The sequence below is a fragment of the Urocitellus parryii genome, chromosome 1 (genome assembly GCF_045843805.1).
Source record: "Urocitellus parryii isolate mUroPar1 chromosome 1, mUroPar1.hap1, whole genome shotgun sequence".
In the NCBI taxonomy this organism is placed as follows: domain Eukaryota; kingdom Metazoa; phylum Chordata; class Mammalia; order Rodentia; family Sciuridae; genus Urocitellus; species Urocitellus parryii.
Window position 1 is genome coordinate 202860188 of NC_135531.1, and position 19998 is coordinate 202880185.

Sequence of the window (19998 nt, forward strand, 5' to 3'; positions counted from 1 at the left end):
TGTTCTTTCATGAAGCAGTTCTTTCCAACTGATTAAAATAAGAGCAGACCAGCATTAAATTTCTCAATCTTGTCTTACATATGAAATTCTTCATCAGCCAGGAAATTAATTCTGTACCAATGCCTCTAATTTTCATAGGAGATTCTTGTAATGTTCAGAAAGAGAGTTTTTTTTTTTATGTGCCATACCTTATACCTGTATCTGGCCTCTTTATCATTTTTGTAATCTCTATCATGAAAGCCTCATTTGTATTCTCCACCTGACCAGGCGTGCAGTAATCCATTCCACAATACTATCAGACCAATTTTTCTCTCTTTTTATCTTTCCAGAAATCTCTCCACCATTCATCATAACCCTATCCTATTAAAAATGGATTACCTATAATGCCCTTACACTCCATGTTGTTTGAATAAGACATATACTTCTCACTATCATATTACCTCCGAAAACTTTTGCCCATTAAGTCTTAGTGATAGATGGGAGTTTATGTTTATCACTCAAAATTAAATTTTCATATCTCTTTTGTTTGTCATTAGCCCACTGCGATCATAATTTTCAGCGCTGATTCTCTACCTTGTCTCTGGCTCATCCCCATATTGTTCTACCTACAGACATCTGTTACACTCCATAACAGCTAGAACATACAGCTCTTCATTATTCCAGAAATTTGTTTCTCCTCCCTACAAGTTTCAATTTGATATTACCCAAATAGACCATTACCTCTCATGAGAATCAGGTATGCCCTTCATCTTTGCTCAATTATTATCCAAAAAAAAAAGATAGAGTCTTCAAGAAAAAAAAATTTAGAGATAGCATGAAAATCAATCAAAGTCATAAAAATATAAACTGACTGAAATGTTAGCACTTCAGTTTCATATGACTTCAGTTTTCTATTTGTGGACTTTTAAAGAACAGGATATGGAAACAACATTTATCTTTGGTTATATAATTTATCCCTACATAAGTTAAAAGTTATTAGTAATTAGCAGGCTTTTTTGTGCCAATTTTTTACATTCTTATCTTAAATACTTTCTCAGAAATTACCCACCAACAAAGTATGCTAAAGTTCCCTCCAAGGAAAATACAATCCCCACAATATGTCATTTCTCCTGGACTTTAGGAAGAACTTCATGTCTTTGCTGTACCTAGGAATGTTCTTCATTGCTTCAGGTACATACAGATTCCATTCCAGAAAGTCTGATTTCACGCTCAGAATCATGCAAATGATTTAGCTTCAGGGGTTCACTGAATTCTTTCAAACAGACCCACTCACCAGCACATCCAGGATCATTTTAAATCTCCAATCCTCACAGAAACATTTTTCTCACCATTTCCTTTTTGAACCAACTCTCTCATTGCATATAAATGACCTCACCTCTTTAAATACGTCATAACATACATACATTTTCCAAATCTTTGCCTTCAACTTGGAAGACCATACACATTTAGAGCTCCTATAATTGCTTCATTAAAAAAATCTAGCCCAATTATTCCATAGGATTACTTTCTATATCAGTTATCTACAGCTACCTATTTACCCCACAGCTTGATGGCATGAAAAAAATCACTTCTTATTTCTGATGATTCTTTGGTTGAACTGGGCAGTCTGCTGGTCTCACCTGGAACATTACAGGGGTCACAATCTGATGGGCTATAGAATAGCTAGAAGCAGAGGCAAATTCTGGGTGAGGCAGGGGGAAGTAACTATCCAGAGTACAGGCAATCAGGTGCATCATGTGTAGAATTGTAGAGGGATAATTAAAACTAATAAAAGTCATCTCTCTTTTGGTTACATCATGTGCTAGCAATTCTAAACAGCATCAATGACAAACTACTACTCCTGAGGGAAACAAAAAATAAAAACAGAAACAGTATTGGTCTAGTTTCTAAACAATTGCTAGAGTTCTTTATTTTAATAACATAAACATAAGCTTCAAATTAGCATATTTTATTGCCTGTCCCTTAATAAACACTGCATTCTACATGGAAATTAATTTATTCCCCGCCCCAAACCCCACAGTGTGGGTTATACGCTTGTTGGTTTTAAGAATAATTTCATAATGATTGGGAATTGTTCAAGCCTCCTTTGTGTGCAGTTCATGTCACCTGCCTGTACTACTACATATTCTTGGGTTTAAGCAAAAGATTTGAAATTAACAATGACAGAAAGACAAGATAGAAGGACTACATTCTACTTCCTTGTCTCTACAATCATTCCCCTAAGACCATTTGGAGTTTTTATATGTGTAAAAGTTTCTTAAAGTTGAATCAACATGAGAACCTGGGGTATAATATTTCTGTTGGATAAATACAACTTTTAATTCATATATAAAATATTTTGTTCAATTTCAAATATCATTGAAATTGATATTTACTCATTATTTAACCTGCAGTTGTTTGAAAACCAAACAACATATAAAAATTTATAGTATTTATTATTATTAGAAATAAATTTGCCATATGTTTGGGAAGGAGTTATAATGATTGAACACTTTGTTCAATATTGAAATACACCATTGACCAGAAAAACCCAAGATGCATTCACTCATAGCCTGGAGTGGGTGCTGTCAACTGGGGTGTCTGGGATCCTCTCCCCAAAGCCGCTCATGCTACAACAGGCTCGCCCAGTTGCCTCACAAGGCAATCTCAGGGAGCATTCCCCCAGAAGGCTAAAGCGGATGTTGCAAGGTCTTTGAAGATTCGCCAGCAACAAAACTTGCACAATTTCCCTTTCCCTGCATTCTACTAGTTAAAGCAAGTCATGAAGTGAGTTCAGAAATGAGGGGTGGGGAATAACCACCACTTCTGGATAGGAGGGGTTGCAAGTTTTAATAATGCTATATATTAAAACTTCCCTCAGGGAATCCTTTGTAGTGAAATTATAAAACTCTCGATGTAAATTGCTGGGAGAAACCAATTCATTTCCTGTTACCTAGAAACTATTGGGTTCCCAGCATGGCATTTGCTCTGGAGATGCTGCTTTTGCCTTAGTCTGGATGCTGCCCAAACTCCTGTTGGGTCATTACTGCTAATTGTTAGCAATTAATGCAGACTGACCCCAGCAGTGTAGCCCCAGGCTTTCTCATCATACACTCATGCCTTTAAAGACCAGATATTTTGAACCCTGGCTTGCATCTTTGACCTCTACTATCATTCTTTTCAGAGCTAAATTCTAGTCTTCTTGGCTAGGGAAGTTAGGATCTTTCTGTAAGATCTCTTATGGGAGAGACTTATTTTTGCAACAATTTAATTTGCCAATGATAGTAAGAGACAGGATTAAAACCTAATTATTAAGAATTTGATTTCATTGTGAACCAAATCGAACCAAAGCTAGAAGGTGCACTTTTCTTCTTCTGACCTCTAATAGCCCTTTATTTTGACCCACTGTGCAGCATAAAAACTATTATCATGCATACTTAATGCAATATCGTGTCTTTTCTGGTGAACTTCAAACATCTGGTGGGCAGGTTCATGCTGCTCTCTCCTTTATATCTTCCACACAGTATCCTGGGCAGTTCTACAACACAATGAGTCTTAATATCTACTGATGAATAATGAATGAATGAAAACTTTCTCTGTGTATTTACTATGTATGATACACCAAAAGAATTTAAAAATGGAGCCAGGCACAGTAGGGTATGCCTCTACTCCTAGAGGCTCTGGAGGCTGGAGGATCCCATATTTAAAGCCAGCATCAGCAACTAAGCAAGACCCTGTCCCCAAAAATAAAAGGGCTGGAGACGTGACTCAGTGGTTAAAGGCCATTGGGTTCAATCCCTGGTACAAAAAAAGAAAAAGAAATTAAAAAGTGACCCTTAACCAGCTACGCCAGAGAGGTAGACACCATGACAGAAGATCAGCTAACCATGGTAAACAATAATGAAATGTGTTCACTTTGATTCTGATTTTTCTATTCTCAGGTCTGGTTTTTCATCTGCTTAAATTTAGGATCCTCCACCAAAAAAAAAAAAAAAAAAAAAAAAAAAAAAAAAAAAAAAAGAGCATTATTCCAAGTTTCTTGAGGTGTAAAGGGAAAAACACAAAATGCATACATTCATTTCCTAAAAGTTCCAACAGAGGCAGCCGCACAGTCACCACTTCCTCCACTGCCACCTCTGGATGGAGGCAATGCTCATCTTTGTTCTCTTGGCCTTGTCGCTTTTCATTTCCTTAGCTGTGTGTGTGTCTCCAAGTCCTTTGTCTGCTGCCTGGACAATGAGTATTATCTTAAAGAATAGACCAATGCTTGAGGAAATGAAAGTGTACGATCAATCTTTTTTACAAATCTGTCTAATGGTTATTTGCAAAAGAAGTGAAAATACTAAAACACTTGGGCTTTAAAGAACATAATAAGAAAAAAATATGCCCAATGATCCCGTCCAATGTTGATCTAATCAAAGGATATTAATTATATAATCTGTACTATTTTAATTTTGCTTTACTTATTGTTAGCTTCACTTGTTGATTTTGGTGGAGGGGTGGATCCTAGGGCTTGAATCCAGGGTGTTTAACCACTGAGCCACTTCTCCAACCCCCTTTTTTATATTTTATTTTAAGACAGAGTCTCACTAAGTTGCTGAGGCTGGGCTTGAACTTGTGATCCTCCTGCCTCAGCTTCCTGAACCACTGGGATTATTGGTGTGCTCTATTGAGCCCAGCTTAATATTCTGTAAATCAGTGATTCTCATGCCATAGCTAACAGCAGTGTCACCTGGAGGACTCATCAAACCCAGATGCTGGGCCCCACTCCTAGAGTTTCTCAATCAGTCCTGAAGTGGGTCCTAAAAAAAATGTGTTTTTCATTAAATTTCCAGATGATATTGAGGATGCTGGTACAGGAATCCCACTGTGACAACTTCTAATTTAAACCATCATTATGTATATTTGGCTCTCCTCCACATACACATTCTTTATTCCAACCCCTCCCTAGATTATCTCATGTAATTTTGGATAACTCACAACCTGGCAAAATAGTTAGTATCATAATAATTTATAGTTAAAATGCATTTTTCATTAATAAATGCACAATTAAAATTAAATAAATATAAATCAAAACCAACTCAGTCGATAGTGTCACGGGATCAAGATGTAACATTTTTCCAAACTATAGACTATTTTACTAAATCAATACATCAAAGTGCTCTTTTAATTCCAATTAATATAAATTAAAGGCACATCAGTAAGTGAAATTAAATTATTCACCTTCTGCTTCTGCTTATTGAAATACCACATAATATTGTATCTCAGGTGGTTTTACCTTAAGGGTAGGGGCAGAGAAGGTGCCAGGAGCTCTGAAGGGAGAATCTAGGCCATGGATGTCTGTAAATAAGGTCATTCAAGGAAAGTCCTAGGTAAGGGTCAAGAACAAAAGATCAAGAAGAATGAGAAGAATAAATTGCCAGGGTAAAGCCTTTGCTCATATTAAAGAGAAATATTTGAAAGAGATGCCTTGCACCACTGCTAAGGGCCATTGCCAAGTAGGAATGACGCATCGAAATTTCCTTGCCAGCGTACCCCATGTTAAATGGACTTGCCTTGGACATTGCATGTGTCTTTGAGAAAGGTGACCCTGCTCAAGGACCAGGGTGGATCCAGGATTAGGGTGTATCCTGCAGGTTTTAGGAAGTATCCGGGTTTAAGATAATTTGGGTTTAAGGCGTTCCCGGTTTAAGACAATCTGGGTTTAGAGGGAAGTTCCAGGTTGAAGGTTATTCCTACTGGGAATAGGGCGTTCCTGCTGCCTGAGTTCCTGTTGAGTTCTTGTGGAATTGAGAAAGTTTTGGGGACGTGAATTGGCGGCAGAACTAGATTTCCCCTGAACGTGTGTAGAGGCCGATGAGAGTTCGGGAATAAAGAATTGCTGTTTGAATCTACAAAGCTGTGAGTGGCTTGTGATTCTGTGCCCAGCCAAGACTGCGGCACACCACCAAGAAAGGAATGATGTTTCCCTGATGGCCCAGAAAGAAAGCTCCCCTCCCCAATCTGTGGTCCTCAAACTCATGTATTCACCCCTGCAGCTTCTGCACCTTCCAACTAAACGCCTATGTGGCTTTCCTCCAGTATTCATTAGGCCACTCTATTGTATTGCTATCATAGTACACACAGGCCTTAACTAATGTTTACCAAATGAATGTGTGGTAGAAAAAAAGAAAAGGTCATAAACCTAGAAGACAGGGTAAATTGGTTTTTGCTCTTGGGTGGAGCAGGTGGTCTTTTGGCTAAGGGCATTCCTCACATGTGTGGAGCTGGAGGGTGAACCACGGGCAGAGCTGCTGTGCACAGCTGTACAGAGTGTGCACCAGAAGATTTCACAGGTTCCCCATTTAGATCACAGTGTAGATGGCAACCCTAAAATTGTGGGGAGCAACAGCTGCCTAATGAAAACACAGAGGCCCAGTAAAGCAGTCAAGGACAGGAAGTAAGAGCTAGGCACTGAGGGCTGAGTCCAGACTGTAAAGGAACTCTCTAGTGTGGGGATTAGGAGTTTAGGATTTGGGAGTGAGACAAACTCTGATTAATTCTTATCTGCACAGTATGTGTGTCTGATCTCTCTCAACAGCAGTTTACTCATCTGTTGTAAGGGTTAATAAGACTAGTCCTGCTGTCTTCAAAATGGCTAGAATATACCTTTCTCAACTGGTTTGATTTTTCCTCTCCATGACCTTGAACTGCTTCTGGTTTTACACAGCCTTGGAACATTGAGTATGTGTGTGTGTGTGTGTGTGTGTGTGTGTGTGTGTGTATGCACGTACCTGATACTGGGGATTAAACGCAGGGTCTCAGATGAGCCAGGCAAGCTTTCTACCACTGAGCTACATCCCCAGCTCTTCTTATTTTAAGACAGGGACTCATGAAGTTGCCCAGGCTGTCCTTGAACTTGTGATCCTCCTGCCTCAGCCTCCTGAGAAGTTAGGATTGCAGATGTGTGCCACTGCCCTCCATCAACTACAGGAACATTAACTCCAGTTTGTAATTTCTGATCCTAGAACTGGCTATTACCCAACTTATCCAGGCTGTCCCAAGTCCCCTCCTGCTAGGACACAGTTGATAATTTAGGTCTCTGGTATCACAAAGAACATCTAAGGTCTCTGTGTGCTAGTAAATATTTAACAACCAGCTCTCTGAAGGGAAAAAAAAAGAAACAAAAAACTCTGATTGGTAGCATTTGCCAATTTCTAGGGTATGAATACTCCCATCATACCAATTTCAAGGTACCAACATAATATCTCTGAACAGGGCTCAAAAGAGAACTACAATTAGCTTTGCTGAGTCTGTTCCAACTGGCTCCCACAGGGCACTGCAAGGTAATCAGGGGCATCCTCTACTCCCCTCCCCCTACTCCTACTGTTTCTTCTGTCTTTTCTTGTTGTCCATGATAGTCTCCCTTTGTCCTCTATCCCTTTTCTATTTATCTGTCAGTTCTTGAGACTTGTCAGTGCACTCAGAAAGTTCATCAAGTTTGCTAAACCCTGATAATATTTCCAAGTCTTCCAATTCTTATTTTATATTCAATACACACCAGAAAGAGATAATCCAAAGATCATCACTGTTTGCACTAAGAGTTGGCTTGGGCCTCGCATGAAACTTGCTAGAAATTAAAACCAAAGAATCATTAAATGTGTATCAAGGATGAACCAATAATTGCCGTTTCAACATCTTCTAGTTTCACAAAGGGATTCCAAAATTTTCCATGAGCTGACATAGTATGATAGAGCAGAAATGGTAGAGAAAAGAGACCAGTGATGGATTTAGCTCTAAGAACTCAAGGCGGGGCTCAGATTTTCAGTGTAGAGTTTTACAAGAAAACTCATTTCCTTTGCATGGCAAATGAAGTAGAAATGCGTCCAGTAAATAGGATTATTTCCAGAACAAATATTGGGCCACCTCACATTCTGAAAGATTTTTCTCTTGTACCAAATCTAACTTCCCCTCAGCAATCTTCCAAAAGCCTTTGTAATCGAGTCTATTATCCAGAATCTTCCCTACTTCCACCCCATTCCCAGCTCCAGCCACTCCTGTTAAAAAGAAAAGTATAATACATAAGTATATCAAGTTAAGTGAGTCTTTGCCAAAGTGTGGGAGGCAGGGGCCCCTGAGAGCCACACCACATAAAGCACATTGTGGGACAGGTTCCAATTCGAGGCCTCCTTTCAATTGCTTGAGAATTAATAGTCAGGTACATTCAGAAGAGAACAGAGTGCTCATAGCTGCAGACCAGTAATAATGCTCTTTCAGGAAGATTGTTGAGGTGCATTTATAAGTTTTCTGCCTAGTTTCAGAGACAGAGAAACATGCTTATTATGGAGCTCATCTTATTCTTAGGTATGAATTGTATAATTCAACTCTCAGGAGTCTAATGCAGAACAATTGCTTCATATTAGTGCAGCTTCATTATATGCTCTATGCTTTAAATGTTCACCTCTCTGTTTGAGTGCTCTCAGCTCCTAATAAGAACACTTTGAAATGGAGGCATCATTGTGAAAACAACCTTGGATTTAAACTTTTGGATGGATAGTAAATCAAAGTATGGAGCCATCTCTTTAAAAAGTCACTGAAATCTAAGGGAGGCCACATAAAATGCTCTATTTCAAAACAATTTTGCTTTGTGGGATATATATACCCTGTTTTCCTTACCCTGCTTATATTACTGACTTTTTTTAATTGAATTGAAATTGTCCTGTAGACTTGCTGCCTGATTTTAGAAACATTAAATAAGATGATCATTTTGCAGATGCTGCCTGTTTTACAAATATGTGCAACAAATTACAATCTTACAGAACAATTAGAGTAATTATTTGCATTAGAAAAAGAACTATTCCATTATAAAAGTTTTCATGCATTTCTCTTAAGATACTGCATTTTGGCAATGCACTTCAAATGGTATTGATTTACAATAATTGAAGAGAAGGAAAGAATCAAGGTGAGAAAAAGAGAAAAACCTATAAAAGGTAAGAGAACATGTTTTTGATAGGGGATAACAAACGCTACTAGTAGTTGATTCCAATACCAGTAATGACATTCCTGACAAAAACTCAAACATCACTTACCTAGACACACTGATGCTTGTTCCTGAGCCAACAGTGAAGTATATTAACAAGGTCAGCTGGCTTGCCACTGAGGATTGCAAAAAAGGTCTTCTGGTCATAAACAATGTACAATGCCTAAAGTAAGACCTGTCCCTCCTGGCTGGGACCTTTATCTTCTCTGCGGATCCAAATCCACTAACTCCAGACACTAGTCAAGGCCCAACATTGAAAGTACTAACTGGATCCAACTGTAGCCTCCCCATGTTCCTGGCTCCTGGCTTCCTGTTGCTGTGCCCTGCCTGGCACACTGGACCTCTTCAAGAGTGAGAGAAGAAACAAAGGTGGACATAGATAGAAGTAATAATTCTTCCCATAGATGGATGCTTCCCCTGCCCCCTGCCTGGCCTCAGGCTGCTGCATTTTTTGGTTTGGTTTTGGTTTCTGGGTTTGTTTGTTTGTTTGTTTGTTTTATGCATCACTTATTCAGCATCTCCAGAGGCATTGAAGGTAGAAAGCACCATCAGATTTCTTTGTGTGCTGATTTTCTAGTTCTCATCACTCAATAACCTTTTAAAAACCCCTGAAGTTCACATTCAAACAAGCAGTAGGTGATAGTTTTTGAGTGGACAAATTTCAACAGGGCAGGTCTCATCAAGAGATTAGCTATAGCCAAATAATTAGCATTAAGCCATAACAAGTCCTCCTTTGTCTATAAAATTCAAAGAATAATGGGGACCTCAATAAACCAAAGAAACAGAAATCACCTTCACTTTATACAAAAAAGGCCCAAAAATGGCAGAGTAAAGACTTAACATCTTTGATTCTAGTTCTCCTTTGACATCTATTACCTCTCAGATTTTTGCCCTAATTCTTTGTATTGCCCTAGCAATACAAAGGGTGAATAAAATATGGCTCGGAATCAGTTTCCTATGTTAACTCTGGAAAAGAAAGGGATGTGTACAAGACCAACATACAAACTTCAGAAGTTCTCCCATGCTTAAGGAGGCACAGGTCTAAGAGGATTGCTCTAGGGCCTGGTTCTAAGAGACAAAAGAACTAATCCTATAATTGGCCTGGTGACTTCTGTAAGCTAGTTACACTGCTCAAGAGTCTGTTTCCTCATCTGTGTGTAGGGATAATAACAAATGCTCCCACTTCAGGAAGTTGCCATGAGACAAAGGAATGAGAAAACCAGTGAGAAATGGTTAGCCTGACATAGAGCCATAGTGAGAGAAGCCCCCACTGCATATGCCATGCCCTCTTTAATTCCATCTCTTAGAATTTATTATTTGACCCCACTAGAAGATTTCTGTTTCAGTTAAAATTTGTTACTTGGTTAACAAAACATCACGTTCACCCCGTGAAGAGGTTACACAAAGCATTAGGAGAAAAACCAGACCTATCAACTAAGTCGTAATGTCTCCAAAGAAATGATGACATGCTAGAGCATGAGGTAAGGCTAACACCATCCTAAAAATGGATCAGAGATGAGATAATACATGCAAAAGAGCTCTGAGTGTATAAAGCACAAAACTACTATGTGTTGTTACTGTTAATGAGGAGGGGTTGGGTTTGGGCAACGGTAGCTCCTGACTGGACCCAAGGTCGCACAGTCAGACCTCAGACATTGCATAGACAGCTGCTGCTCTGACTGAAGAGAGGATGCCCTGTCATCCTTGTCCCTGTATAGACCGCGAATGTTACTCACACAGCTGCATCATTCTTGTTTAAAGCTTCTGTTGATTTCTGACTGGGGTTTAAATGAGGTTTTCTTCTATATCTACTTAGAAACACCGGAAAACAATATGACATGTGCCAAGTTGTCTTTGAAGTGTCTTTAAACTCTTTAGTTTCGTTGGACTAAACATATGAGGACTAACTTTTAAATAAGAGATCAACTCCCTGTTTAGAAGAACAGAAGTAGTAGATAGTTTGGTTCTCCTGGTTATTGGACATGATACTAAAGCAGACACATTTCAGTGCTGATATGGCTTCTGGACTTTTCTGATGAGACGGTTTTGAAACATACCACAACAATGCCACTCTCAATAAACGGATGGTCTCTCTAACTTCATTTCCTTTTTCCTGTCATTCTTCCCCCAGAAACAACAGAACCTTGATATCCTTCCTCCAATCCTTTCCTCGTTCCCCCTCCCACCTGCCAAACAAATACCCCAGAACCACAGAGCTCTGGACTAAGGACATCAAGCTATTCTAGGTGAATAAAGCATGGAGAACATCTCAATTATTTATCCCAACATTTGTCTCCATTTTTAACAAAAACAGCTAGGATATTTACATATTTGTTTATTTATAAAATGACAAGCATCAGTTCTTAGGGGTTTCTATAATCATTGTGTTACTGAGCACTGCATGTCAGGCCTGAGTTGTGACAACCTTTATAAAGAGTTTACAAATAAGTAAGGTGAGACCTAGAGGAAGGGATTCCCCACCATTGGCCAGACTGCTGGTTTATTATCTGATCTTTCTGAGACACCACTTTTTTCATTATACCATGTTGAAAGTTCTCCTTAATCCCACCCCACCCCACCCCACCCCCCAAAAAAACCAAGCTTTATTCTCAATTCTGGAAAGTGATATCTTTTTTCTTTAGGTATTCCAAAAAAAGAACTAGTGAAAATCAGCAGAATTTTAAAAATGTTTTTCTATTCACCTATCTTTGATGTGGGTTTTTAAGTTATGTTGCCAGAAAAAAAAAATTAAGGTTTTTTTGGAGATGAGATGGCACAAGGTCACATTAAAATATGTATGTATTTAGTTATGAAAATTATTCATAATTAATATTAAGCAAATAGAAGAACACACTAAGTACCAGGGATCTGGAGATGGGATCATTACTCCCCCACTGTTAAGACACAGCATGGCAAATAGACGATTCGGAAACGAAAACTCTCATAAATATCTATATGCCATCCTGAGTACCCCTCCATTTCAGTAACACTAATTGCCCTTTTTTTCCTTGCTGCTCCTAGCCATATTTCTTGGAAAACAGCAGCTGTGTTTATTCAAATAGCAGCATACTGATGACTTGATGATAGGGTAATCTGCTGGAATTCCAAGTGTGACGGTCCCAGAGACAACTTCTCAGCACACCAGAAAAGTATCCTTTGCATAGTACAAAGCATTGGAAAGGAATCCCCACTTTGTTAGCACGTGGGATTGGGTGTTCTTTATTTCAATTGGTTGCAACATTGAATTTCTTCCAACAAGTATCATATTTTCTGGTTCTTGCAGAATAATCTTCCCATGCATCATTGTCAAAAAGTAAATCTACAACATGAACATTTTCACTCCAATAGCTTCTCAGCAAAAGGATTAAACAGTGCCTTGAATTGCAATGAAAACAGCCACAAGATTCAGTAAATTCCACTTGTTGTTATTTTCTCTGAATCAATGGTCACTGGAGGAGATAATAATAGTTTAAAAAGCCATTCACTAGAAAAGCAAAACAAAAAAAAATGAACAAACAAAAATAAATAAATAAATATCCATGAGAATGTAATGAGTTGAAGAAGAGATTTCATTTCCAAGAGCATTAAGGGTTAAACTTATATAAGAAGTTAGTCATCTTCCATGATAGTGTCCACTTGGGGACACATTTCTAGTAAATGAAAGATTTCTAAAACATACTTAGTAATAAAGCAAGTTCAAAACAATCTAGCTAACATTTTAGAAATAATTAAGTAACTGGTCTCTTTTAATAAGAATAATCTTTATAACTCAGAAAGTTTTAAATTGTATTCCTGAGATGGTATTTATCAAGAACCGAGTTCATTTCCACAGGAGGAATAATATCAACTTAAAAAGACAGACTTGTTATGATTATACTAAAACAATACTAATAGCAAATACATAACACAAAATGTTTTAGGTGCTCCTTTGCATACTCAAATACATTAATTCTTTCAATGAAGGAATGCTTCTTTCTTCTTTTTTTTATTAATGGGAATCTGAAACACAGCAAATCTACCTCTTGCCTAAGGCCACATGCTAATAAGGGACAGAGTTAAGATCCCAACCCAGGTCTCTGACTAATGTGGTCCATGCCCTTCACCAGAACAGTACATTTCTCCAGAAACATGGCATGCAGAGAAAAAAAGGTTTACACTGAGGGTTAAAAGCAAAATGTTACAGATAATAATCCCTTCATATGAAAGAAGATTTATGTTATATATATCCTCTTTAATATACGTATCTATGTATATAGAGAGGACCCACCTAATCAGAAAGATTTTAATGTACAGATACACTGGGTCCATAAAGAGACTCAAAATCAATAGAAGTGGCTTATCTCTGGTAAGAAATTTGGATATTTTTCAAAACCACTATATTGTATATTTCCTAGAGAAAATGCAAAATAGGCTTCTAAGAGTCAGTTCGGGTTGAGTTGAACTTTGAGGAAAAGTTCTCTGTCTGCCAAAAATAAGTTCCTCTAGATGTTTATGGAAATTTTTATTCTAGATAATATGTTTGTATTTTGTTTTGCTTTGTTTCAGTTTTTAATATAGTAAAATACTACAGGACTAGAATGGCTTAGTGAATTCTAGAAAGAGGCCAAGTAGAACTTCTGAGGACAGTTCTGCCTTGGGAATCAAATGGATAAGAACTCAGTTCAGCAGATGACAAAGTCACACTCTGTTTCTCCACTCACTCAACACCACCAAACAAATTCCAAACCTCTCCTAAATTTGCATAAAAATCCCTAGAGAGGCAGAAAAAAAACTACACAAACTAGGCTGTGTCTTCATACACATATAGAAACATGTATGTACCTATATGTTTATTTCTATATAAATCTGCATATATTATATATTATAATGTCTGCATGTATGTACATGTCCATTAATATCTCTGGTGTTGTGTGTATGTGCATATTAGCTTTCTAATATGGTAACACATCCTTAGAATTAATTAATTTATAAAGATGAAAGATTTATTTTGGCATATATCTTTGAAGATTTTGGTCCATGATAGATTGGCCCCATTGCTTTGGGCCTGTAATGACATAGTACATCACGGCAGGAGCATGTGGTAGAGATACCCATTCACCTCCTGGTAGTCAGGAAGTGATGAGAGAAAAAGGAAAAAAAAAAGAATGAGACCAACTCCCCACAATTCCCTTAGAGGACATATCCTCAATGACCTAAAAACTCCTACGAGGCCTGCCTCTTAAAAATTTCCAACCACCTTTCAATAACACCAAGCTGAGAACCAAGTCTTTAACACATGGGCCTTTGTGGGTCATTTCAAAATCAAAGTAGAGAAGGAGCTATAAAATAAGAATGATGGTAAGTATATAAAAAAATATGGAAATTCAGTCTCAGAACTATGGAGATTTCTAAGGAAGAAAAGAGAATAAATAGAATTGAATCAATATGTAACGATAGAACTAAAGAAAACATTCCAAACTTAGTTTGCTATGTTTCAGGAAATTTTAAGTAAAATATATCTATACCTAGAGAAATCCTTGGGAAATGTTTCTTAAGAGTAAAAAAAAAAAAAAACTCTCATAAGCACCTAAGGGGGAAAATAAGTAAAACTATATATATATATACACATATATATATATGTATGAATATACATGTATGTACACACACAAAAAACACTCAAAGAAACAAAATGAAAGTTAGCCTCAGACTTCTACTTTTTATATTAAAAGTTACAGAAGACAATGGAAAAAAGTATATAGATTTTAAAAGTAAATTCAATATTCAGAGTAATCTATTTTAAATGTATAACTATTCATATCCCTCTATTAAATCACCTCAAAGATTTCCACTGCCCCTAGAGCAAAGTAGTAAATTCCAACATTGATTCATGTGGCCATCAATAATGGAGTTTCTAGTCCCACTTCATAGGGTCCTATGTCCCACTCCACTTTAATGACATGTTTCTTGGCATGGTGGTTTTCTTTCAGAATCTGACATTTGTAAAATGTCCATACCTCAATACTATCATTTGCAGAGTTCCCTTTATGCAGAATATTCTTCCCAGTCTGTACTTACTTAAATTGCAGTTCTCAGTCTAATGATTGTTTTTTAAATAAAAATTTTTCCTGACCTGCAAAACAAGTTATTGATTTGTTCCCTCTAACTTACACACCCCTATGTCATTCTTGTTATTTCTCTACTTTATTTTTATTTATCTTATCTGTTTTATGCAGTGAATTATAGACAAGCGGGCATGGACTGTAGCTGTCATATTCACTTTTATAACTCTAACATTTAATATTGTGCCATGTATATACTTGATATATAACAAAAACTTGTTATAGGAATGCATAAATTAATGAATGAAACACAAAAATATTCTTATATATTCAAGAGCTTGGAAAAAATATATCACTCATATACCATTCTTTAAGTGTATGTGTGTATTAATCTAAAAGCTCAGGAAAGGGAACCATTTAGTATAAAATGACCATTGGTGAGCACTAAAATCAGTAAAATGGATATTTTTCTACAAAATTTCTGAAAACATATCATCCTATAAAAGGCAAATAGAGATGAATTTGAAGTTAGGAAAAGAATTACCAGTAGTGTATATCAGTCATCGGATTATGTCTGATTTTTCTATTTTTTTTTTATATTTATCAAATAGTCTAAAAAATATGTTCTTCTTCTTTTTTTTTTTTTTTTGAGGTAGGGATCCAATTTTATTTTTCCAATATGTCTAGCCAACTATTTTTATTTTTTTTTTATCTTTTTTTTTTTTTTTTAAGTTCTTTTTTTTTATTATTATTGTTGGTCGTTCAAAACATTACATAGTTCCTCATACATCATATTTCACAGTTTGATTCAAATGAGTTATGAACTCCCAATTTTCTCCCGTATACAGATTGCTGCATCACATCAGTTACCCTTCCATTGATTGACATATTGCCTTTCTAGTGTCTGATGTATTCTGCTGTCTATATTATTCTCTACTATCCCCCCTCCCCTCCCCTCCCCTCCCCTGTTCTCTCTCTACCCCTTCTACTGTAAATCACTTCTTCCATTTGAATTATCTTGTCTTACCCCTCCTTTCCTCTTATATGTCATTTTGTATAACCCTGAGGATCGCCTTCCATTTCCATGCGATTCCCCTTCTCGTTTCCTTTCCCTCCCACCTCTCAACCCTGTTAATGAAAATCTTCGTCTCAAGCTCTTCGTCCCTACCCTGTCCTTGTTTCCTCCCCTTATATCAGAGGAGTCATTTGGTATTTGTTTTTTAAAGATTGACTAGCTTCACTTAGCATAATCTGCTCTAATGCCATCCATTTCCCTCCAAATTCTATGATTTTGTCATTTTTAAATGCAGAGTAATACTCCATTGTGTATAAATGCCACATTTTTTTAATCCATTCATCTATTGAAGGGCATCTAGGCTGATTCCACAATCTTGCTATCGTGAATTGTGCTGCTATGAACATCGATGTAGCAGTGTCCCTGTAGCATGCTCTTATTAGGTCTTTAGGGAATAGACCGAGAAGGGGAATAGCTGGCTCAAATGGTGGTTCCATTCCCAGCTTTCCAAGAAATCTCCATACTGCTTTCCAAATTGGCTGCACCAATTTGCAGTCCCACCAGCAATGAAGAAGAGTGCCCTTTTCCCCACATCCTCTCCAGCACTTATTGTTGTTTGACTTCCTAATGGCTGCCAATCTTACTGGAGTGAGATGGTATCTTAGGGTAGTTTTGATTTGCATTTCTCTGACTGCTAGCGATGGTGAGCATTTTTTCATGTACTTATTGATTGTTTGTATGTCCTCTTCTGAGAAGTGTCTGTTCAGGTCCTTTGCCCATTTATTGATTGGGTTACTTGTTGTCTTATTGTCTAATTTTTTGAGTTCTTTATATATTCTGGTTATTAGGGCTCTATCTGAAGTGTGTGGAGTAAAGATTTGTTCCCAGGATGTAGGCTCCCTGTTTATCTCTCTTATTGTTTCTTTTGCTGAGAAAAAACTTTTTAGTTTGAGTAAGTCCCATTTGTTGATTCTAGTTGTTAACTCTTGCGCTATGGGTGTCCTATTGAGGAATTTGGAGCCTGCTCCCACAGTATGTAGATCATAACCAACTTTTTCTTCTATCAGATGCCGTGTCTCTGATTTAATATCAAGCTCCTTGATCCATTTTGAGTTAACTTTTGTGCAAGGCGAGAGATAGGGATTCAGATTCATTTTGATGCAAATGGATTTCCAGTTTTCCCAGCACCATTTGTTGAAGATGCTATCCTTCCTCCATTGCATGCTTTTAGCCCCTTTATCAAATATAAGATAGTTGTAGTTTTGTGGATTGGTTACTGTGTCCTCTATTCTATACCATTGGTCCACCCCCCTGTTTTGGTACCAGTACCATGCTGTTTTCGTTACTATTGCTCTGTAGTATAGTTTGAAGTCTGGTATCGCTATACCGCCTGATTCACACTTCCTGCTTAGTATTGTTTTTGCTATTCTGGGTCTTTTATTATTCCATATGAATTTCATGATTCTTTTATCTATTTCTACAAGAAATGCAGCTGGGATTTTGATTGGCATTGCATTGAACTTATAGAGAACTTTTGGTAATATTGCCATTTTGATGATGTTGGATCTGCCTATCCATGAGCAGGGTATATTTTTCCATCTTCTAAGGTCTTCTTCTATGTCTTTCTTTAGGGTTTTGTAATTTTCATTGTATAAATCTTTCACCTCTTTTGTTAGGTTGATTCCCAAGTATTTTATTTTTTTGGGGGATATTGTGAATGGAGTAGTTGTCCTCATTTCCGTTTCAGAGGATTTGTCGCTGATATACAGGAATGCCTTTGATTTATGCGTGTTGATTTTATATCCTGCCACTTTGCTGAATTCATTTATTAGCTCTAATAGCTTCTCTGTAGACCCTTTTGGGTCTGCTAGGTATAGAATCATATCATCTGCAAATAGTGATAATTTAAGTTCTTCTTTTCCAATTTTTATCCCTTTAATTTCTTTCGTCTGTCTAATTGCTCTTGCCAGTGTTTCGAGGACTATGTTGAACAGAAGTGGTGAGAGAGGGCATCCCTGTCTTGTACCAGATCTTAGAGGGAATGCCTTCAATTTTTCTCCATTCAGAATGATGCTGGCCTGTGGCTTATCATATATTGCTTTTACAATGTTGAGGTATGATCCTGTTATCCCTAATTTTTCTAGAGTTTTGAACATAAAGGGATGCTGTACTTTGTCGAATGCTTTTTCTGCGTCTATCAAGACTATCATATGGTTCTTATTTTTTAGTCTATTGATGTGGTGGATAACATTTATTGATTTCCGTATATTGAACCAGCCTTGCATCCCATGGATGAATCCTACTTGATCATGGTGTATAATTTTTTTGATATGTATTTGAATCCGGTTCGCCAGAATTTTATTGAGAATTTTTGCGTCAAGGTTCATTAGAGATATTGGTCTGTAGTTTTCTTTCTTTGAAGTGTCTTTGTCTGGTTTCGGAATCAGGGTGATGTTGGCCTCGTAGAATGAATTTGGAAGTTCTCCCTCTTTTTCTATTTCCTGAAATAGCTTGAAAAGTATTGGTGTTAGTTCCTCTTTAAAGGTTTTGTAAAACTCTGCTGTATACCCATCCGGTCCTGGGCTTTTCTTAGTTGGTAGTCTTTTGATGGTTTCTTCTATTTCTTCTATTGTTATTGGTCTGTTTAGGTTGTCTATATCCTCCTGGTTCAATCTGGGCAGATCATAAGACTTAAGGAATTTATCTATGCCTTCACTATCTTCTATTTTATTGGAGTATAAGGCTTCAAAATAGTCTCTGATTATCTTCTGTATTTCTGAAGTGTCTGTTGTGATATTGCCTTTTTCATCCCGTATGCTAGTAATCTGGATTCTCTCTCTTCTTCTCTTCGTTAGCATGGCTAAGGGTCTGTCAATTTTATTTATTTTTTCAAAGAACCAGCTTTTAGTTTTGTCAATTTTTTCAATTGTTTCTTTTGTTTCAATTTCATTAATTTCAGCTCTGATTTTGATTATTTCTTGCCTTCTACTTCTTTTGCTGTTGTTTTGCTCCTCTTTTTCTAGGATTTTGAGATGAAGTATGAGATCATTTATTTGTTGGTTTTTTCTTTTTTTGAGGAATGAACTCCAAGCAATGAATTTTCCTCTTAGGACTGCTTTCAATGTGTCCCATAGATTCCAATATGTTGTGTCCGTGTTTTCATTTAACTCTAGGAATTTTTTAATTTCCTCCTTGATGTCTTCAATAACCCATATGTCACTCAGCAACCTGTTGTTCATTCTCCAAGTGATGCTTGATTTTTCCTTTCTTCTTTTATCATTGATTTTCAGTTTCATTCCATTATGATCAGATAAGATGCATGGTATTATCTCTACCCCTTTATATTGTCTAAGAGTTGCCCTGTGACATAATATATGGTCTATTTTTGAGAAGGTTCCATGTGCTGCTGAAAAAAAAGTGTAACTACTTGATGTTGGGTGGTAAAGTCTATATATGTCAATTAAGTCTAGGTTATTAATTGTGTTGTTGAGTTCTATAGTTTCCTTGTTTAACTTTTGTTTGGAAGATCTGTCCAGTGGTGAGAGAGGTGTGTTGAAGTCTCCCATGATGATTGTATGGTGGTCTATCAGACTCTTGAACTTGAGAAGAGTTTGCTTGATGAACACCGCTGCACCATTATTTGGGGCATATATATTTATGATTGTTATGTCTTGTTGGTTTATGGTTCCCTTGAGCAGTATGAAGTGTCCTTCTTTATCCCTTTTGATTAGCTTTGGCTTGAAATCTATTTTATTAGATATGAGTATGGACACGCCTGCTTGTTTCCACTGTCCATATGAGTGGTATGATTTTTCCCAACCTTTCACCTTCAGTCTATGGATATCTTTTTCTATCAGATGCGTCTCCTGTAGACAGCATATTGTTGGGTCTTGTTTTGTGATCCATTCTACTAGCCTGTGTCTCTTAATTGGTGAGTTTAAGCCATT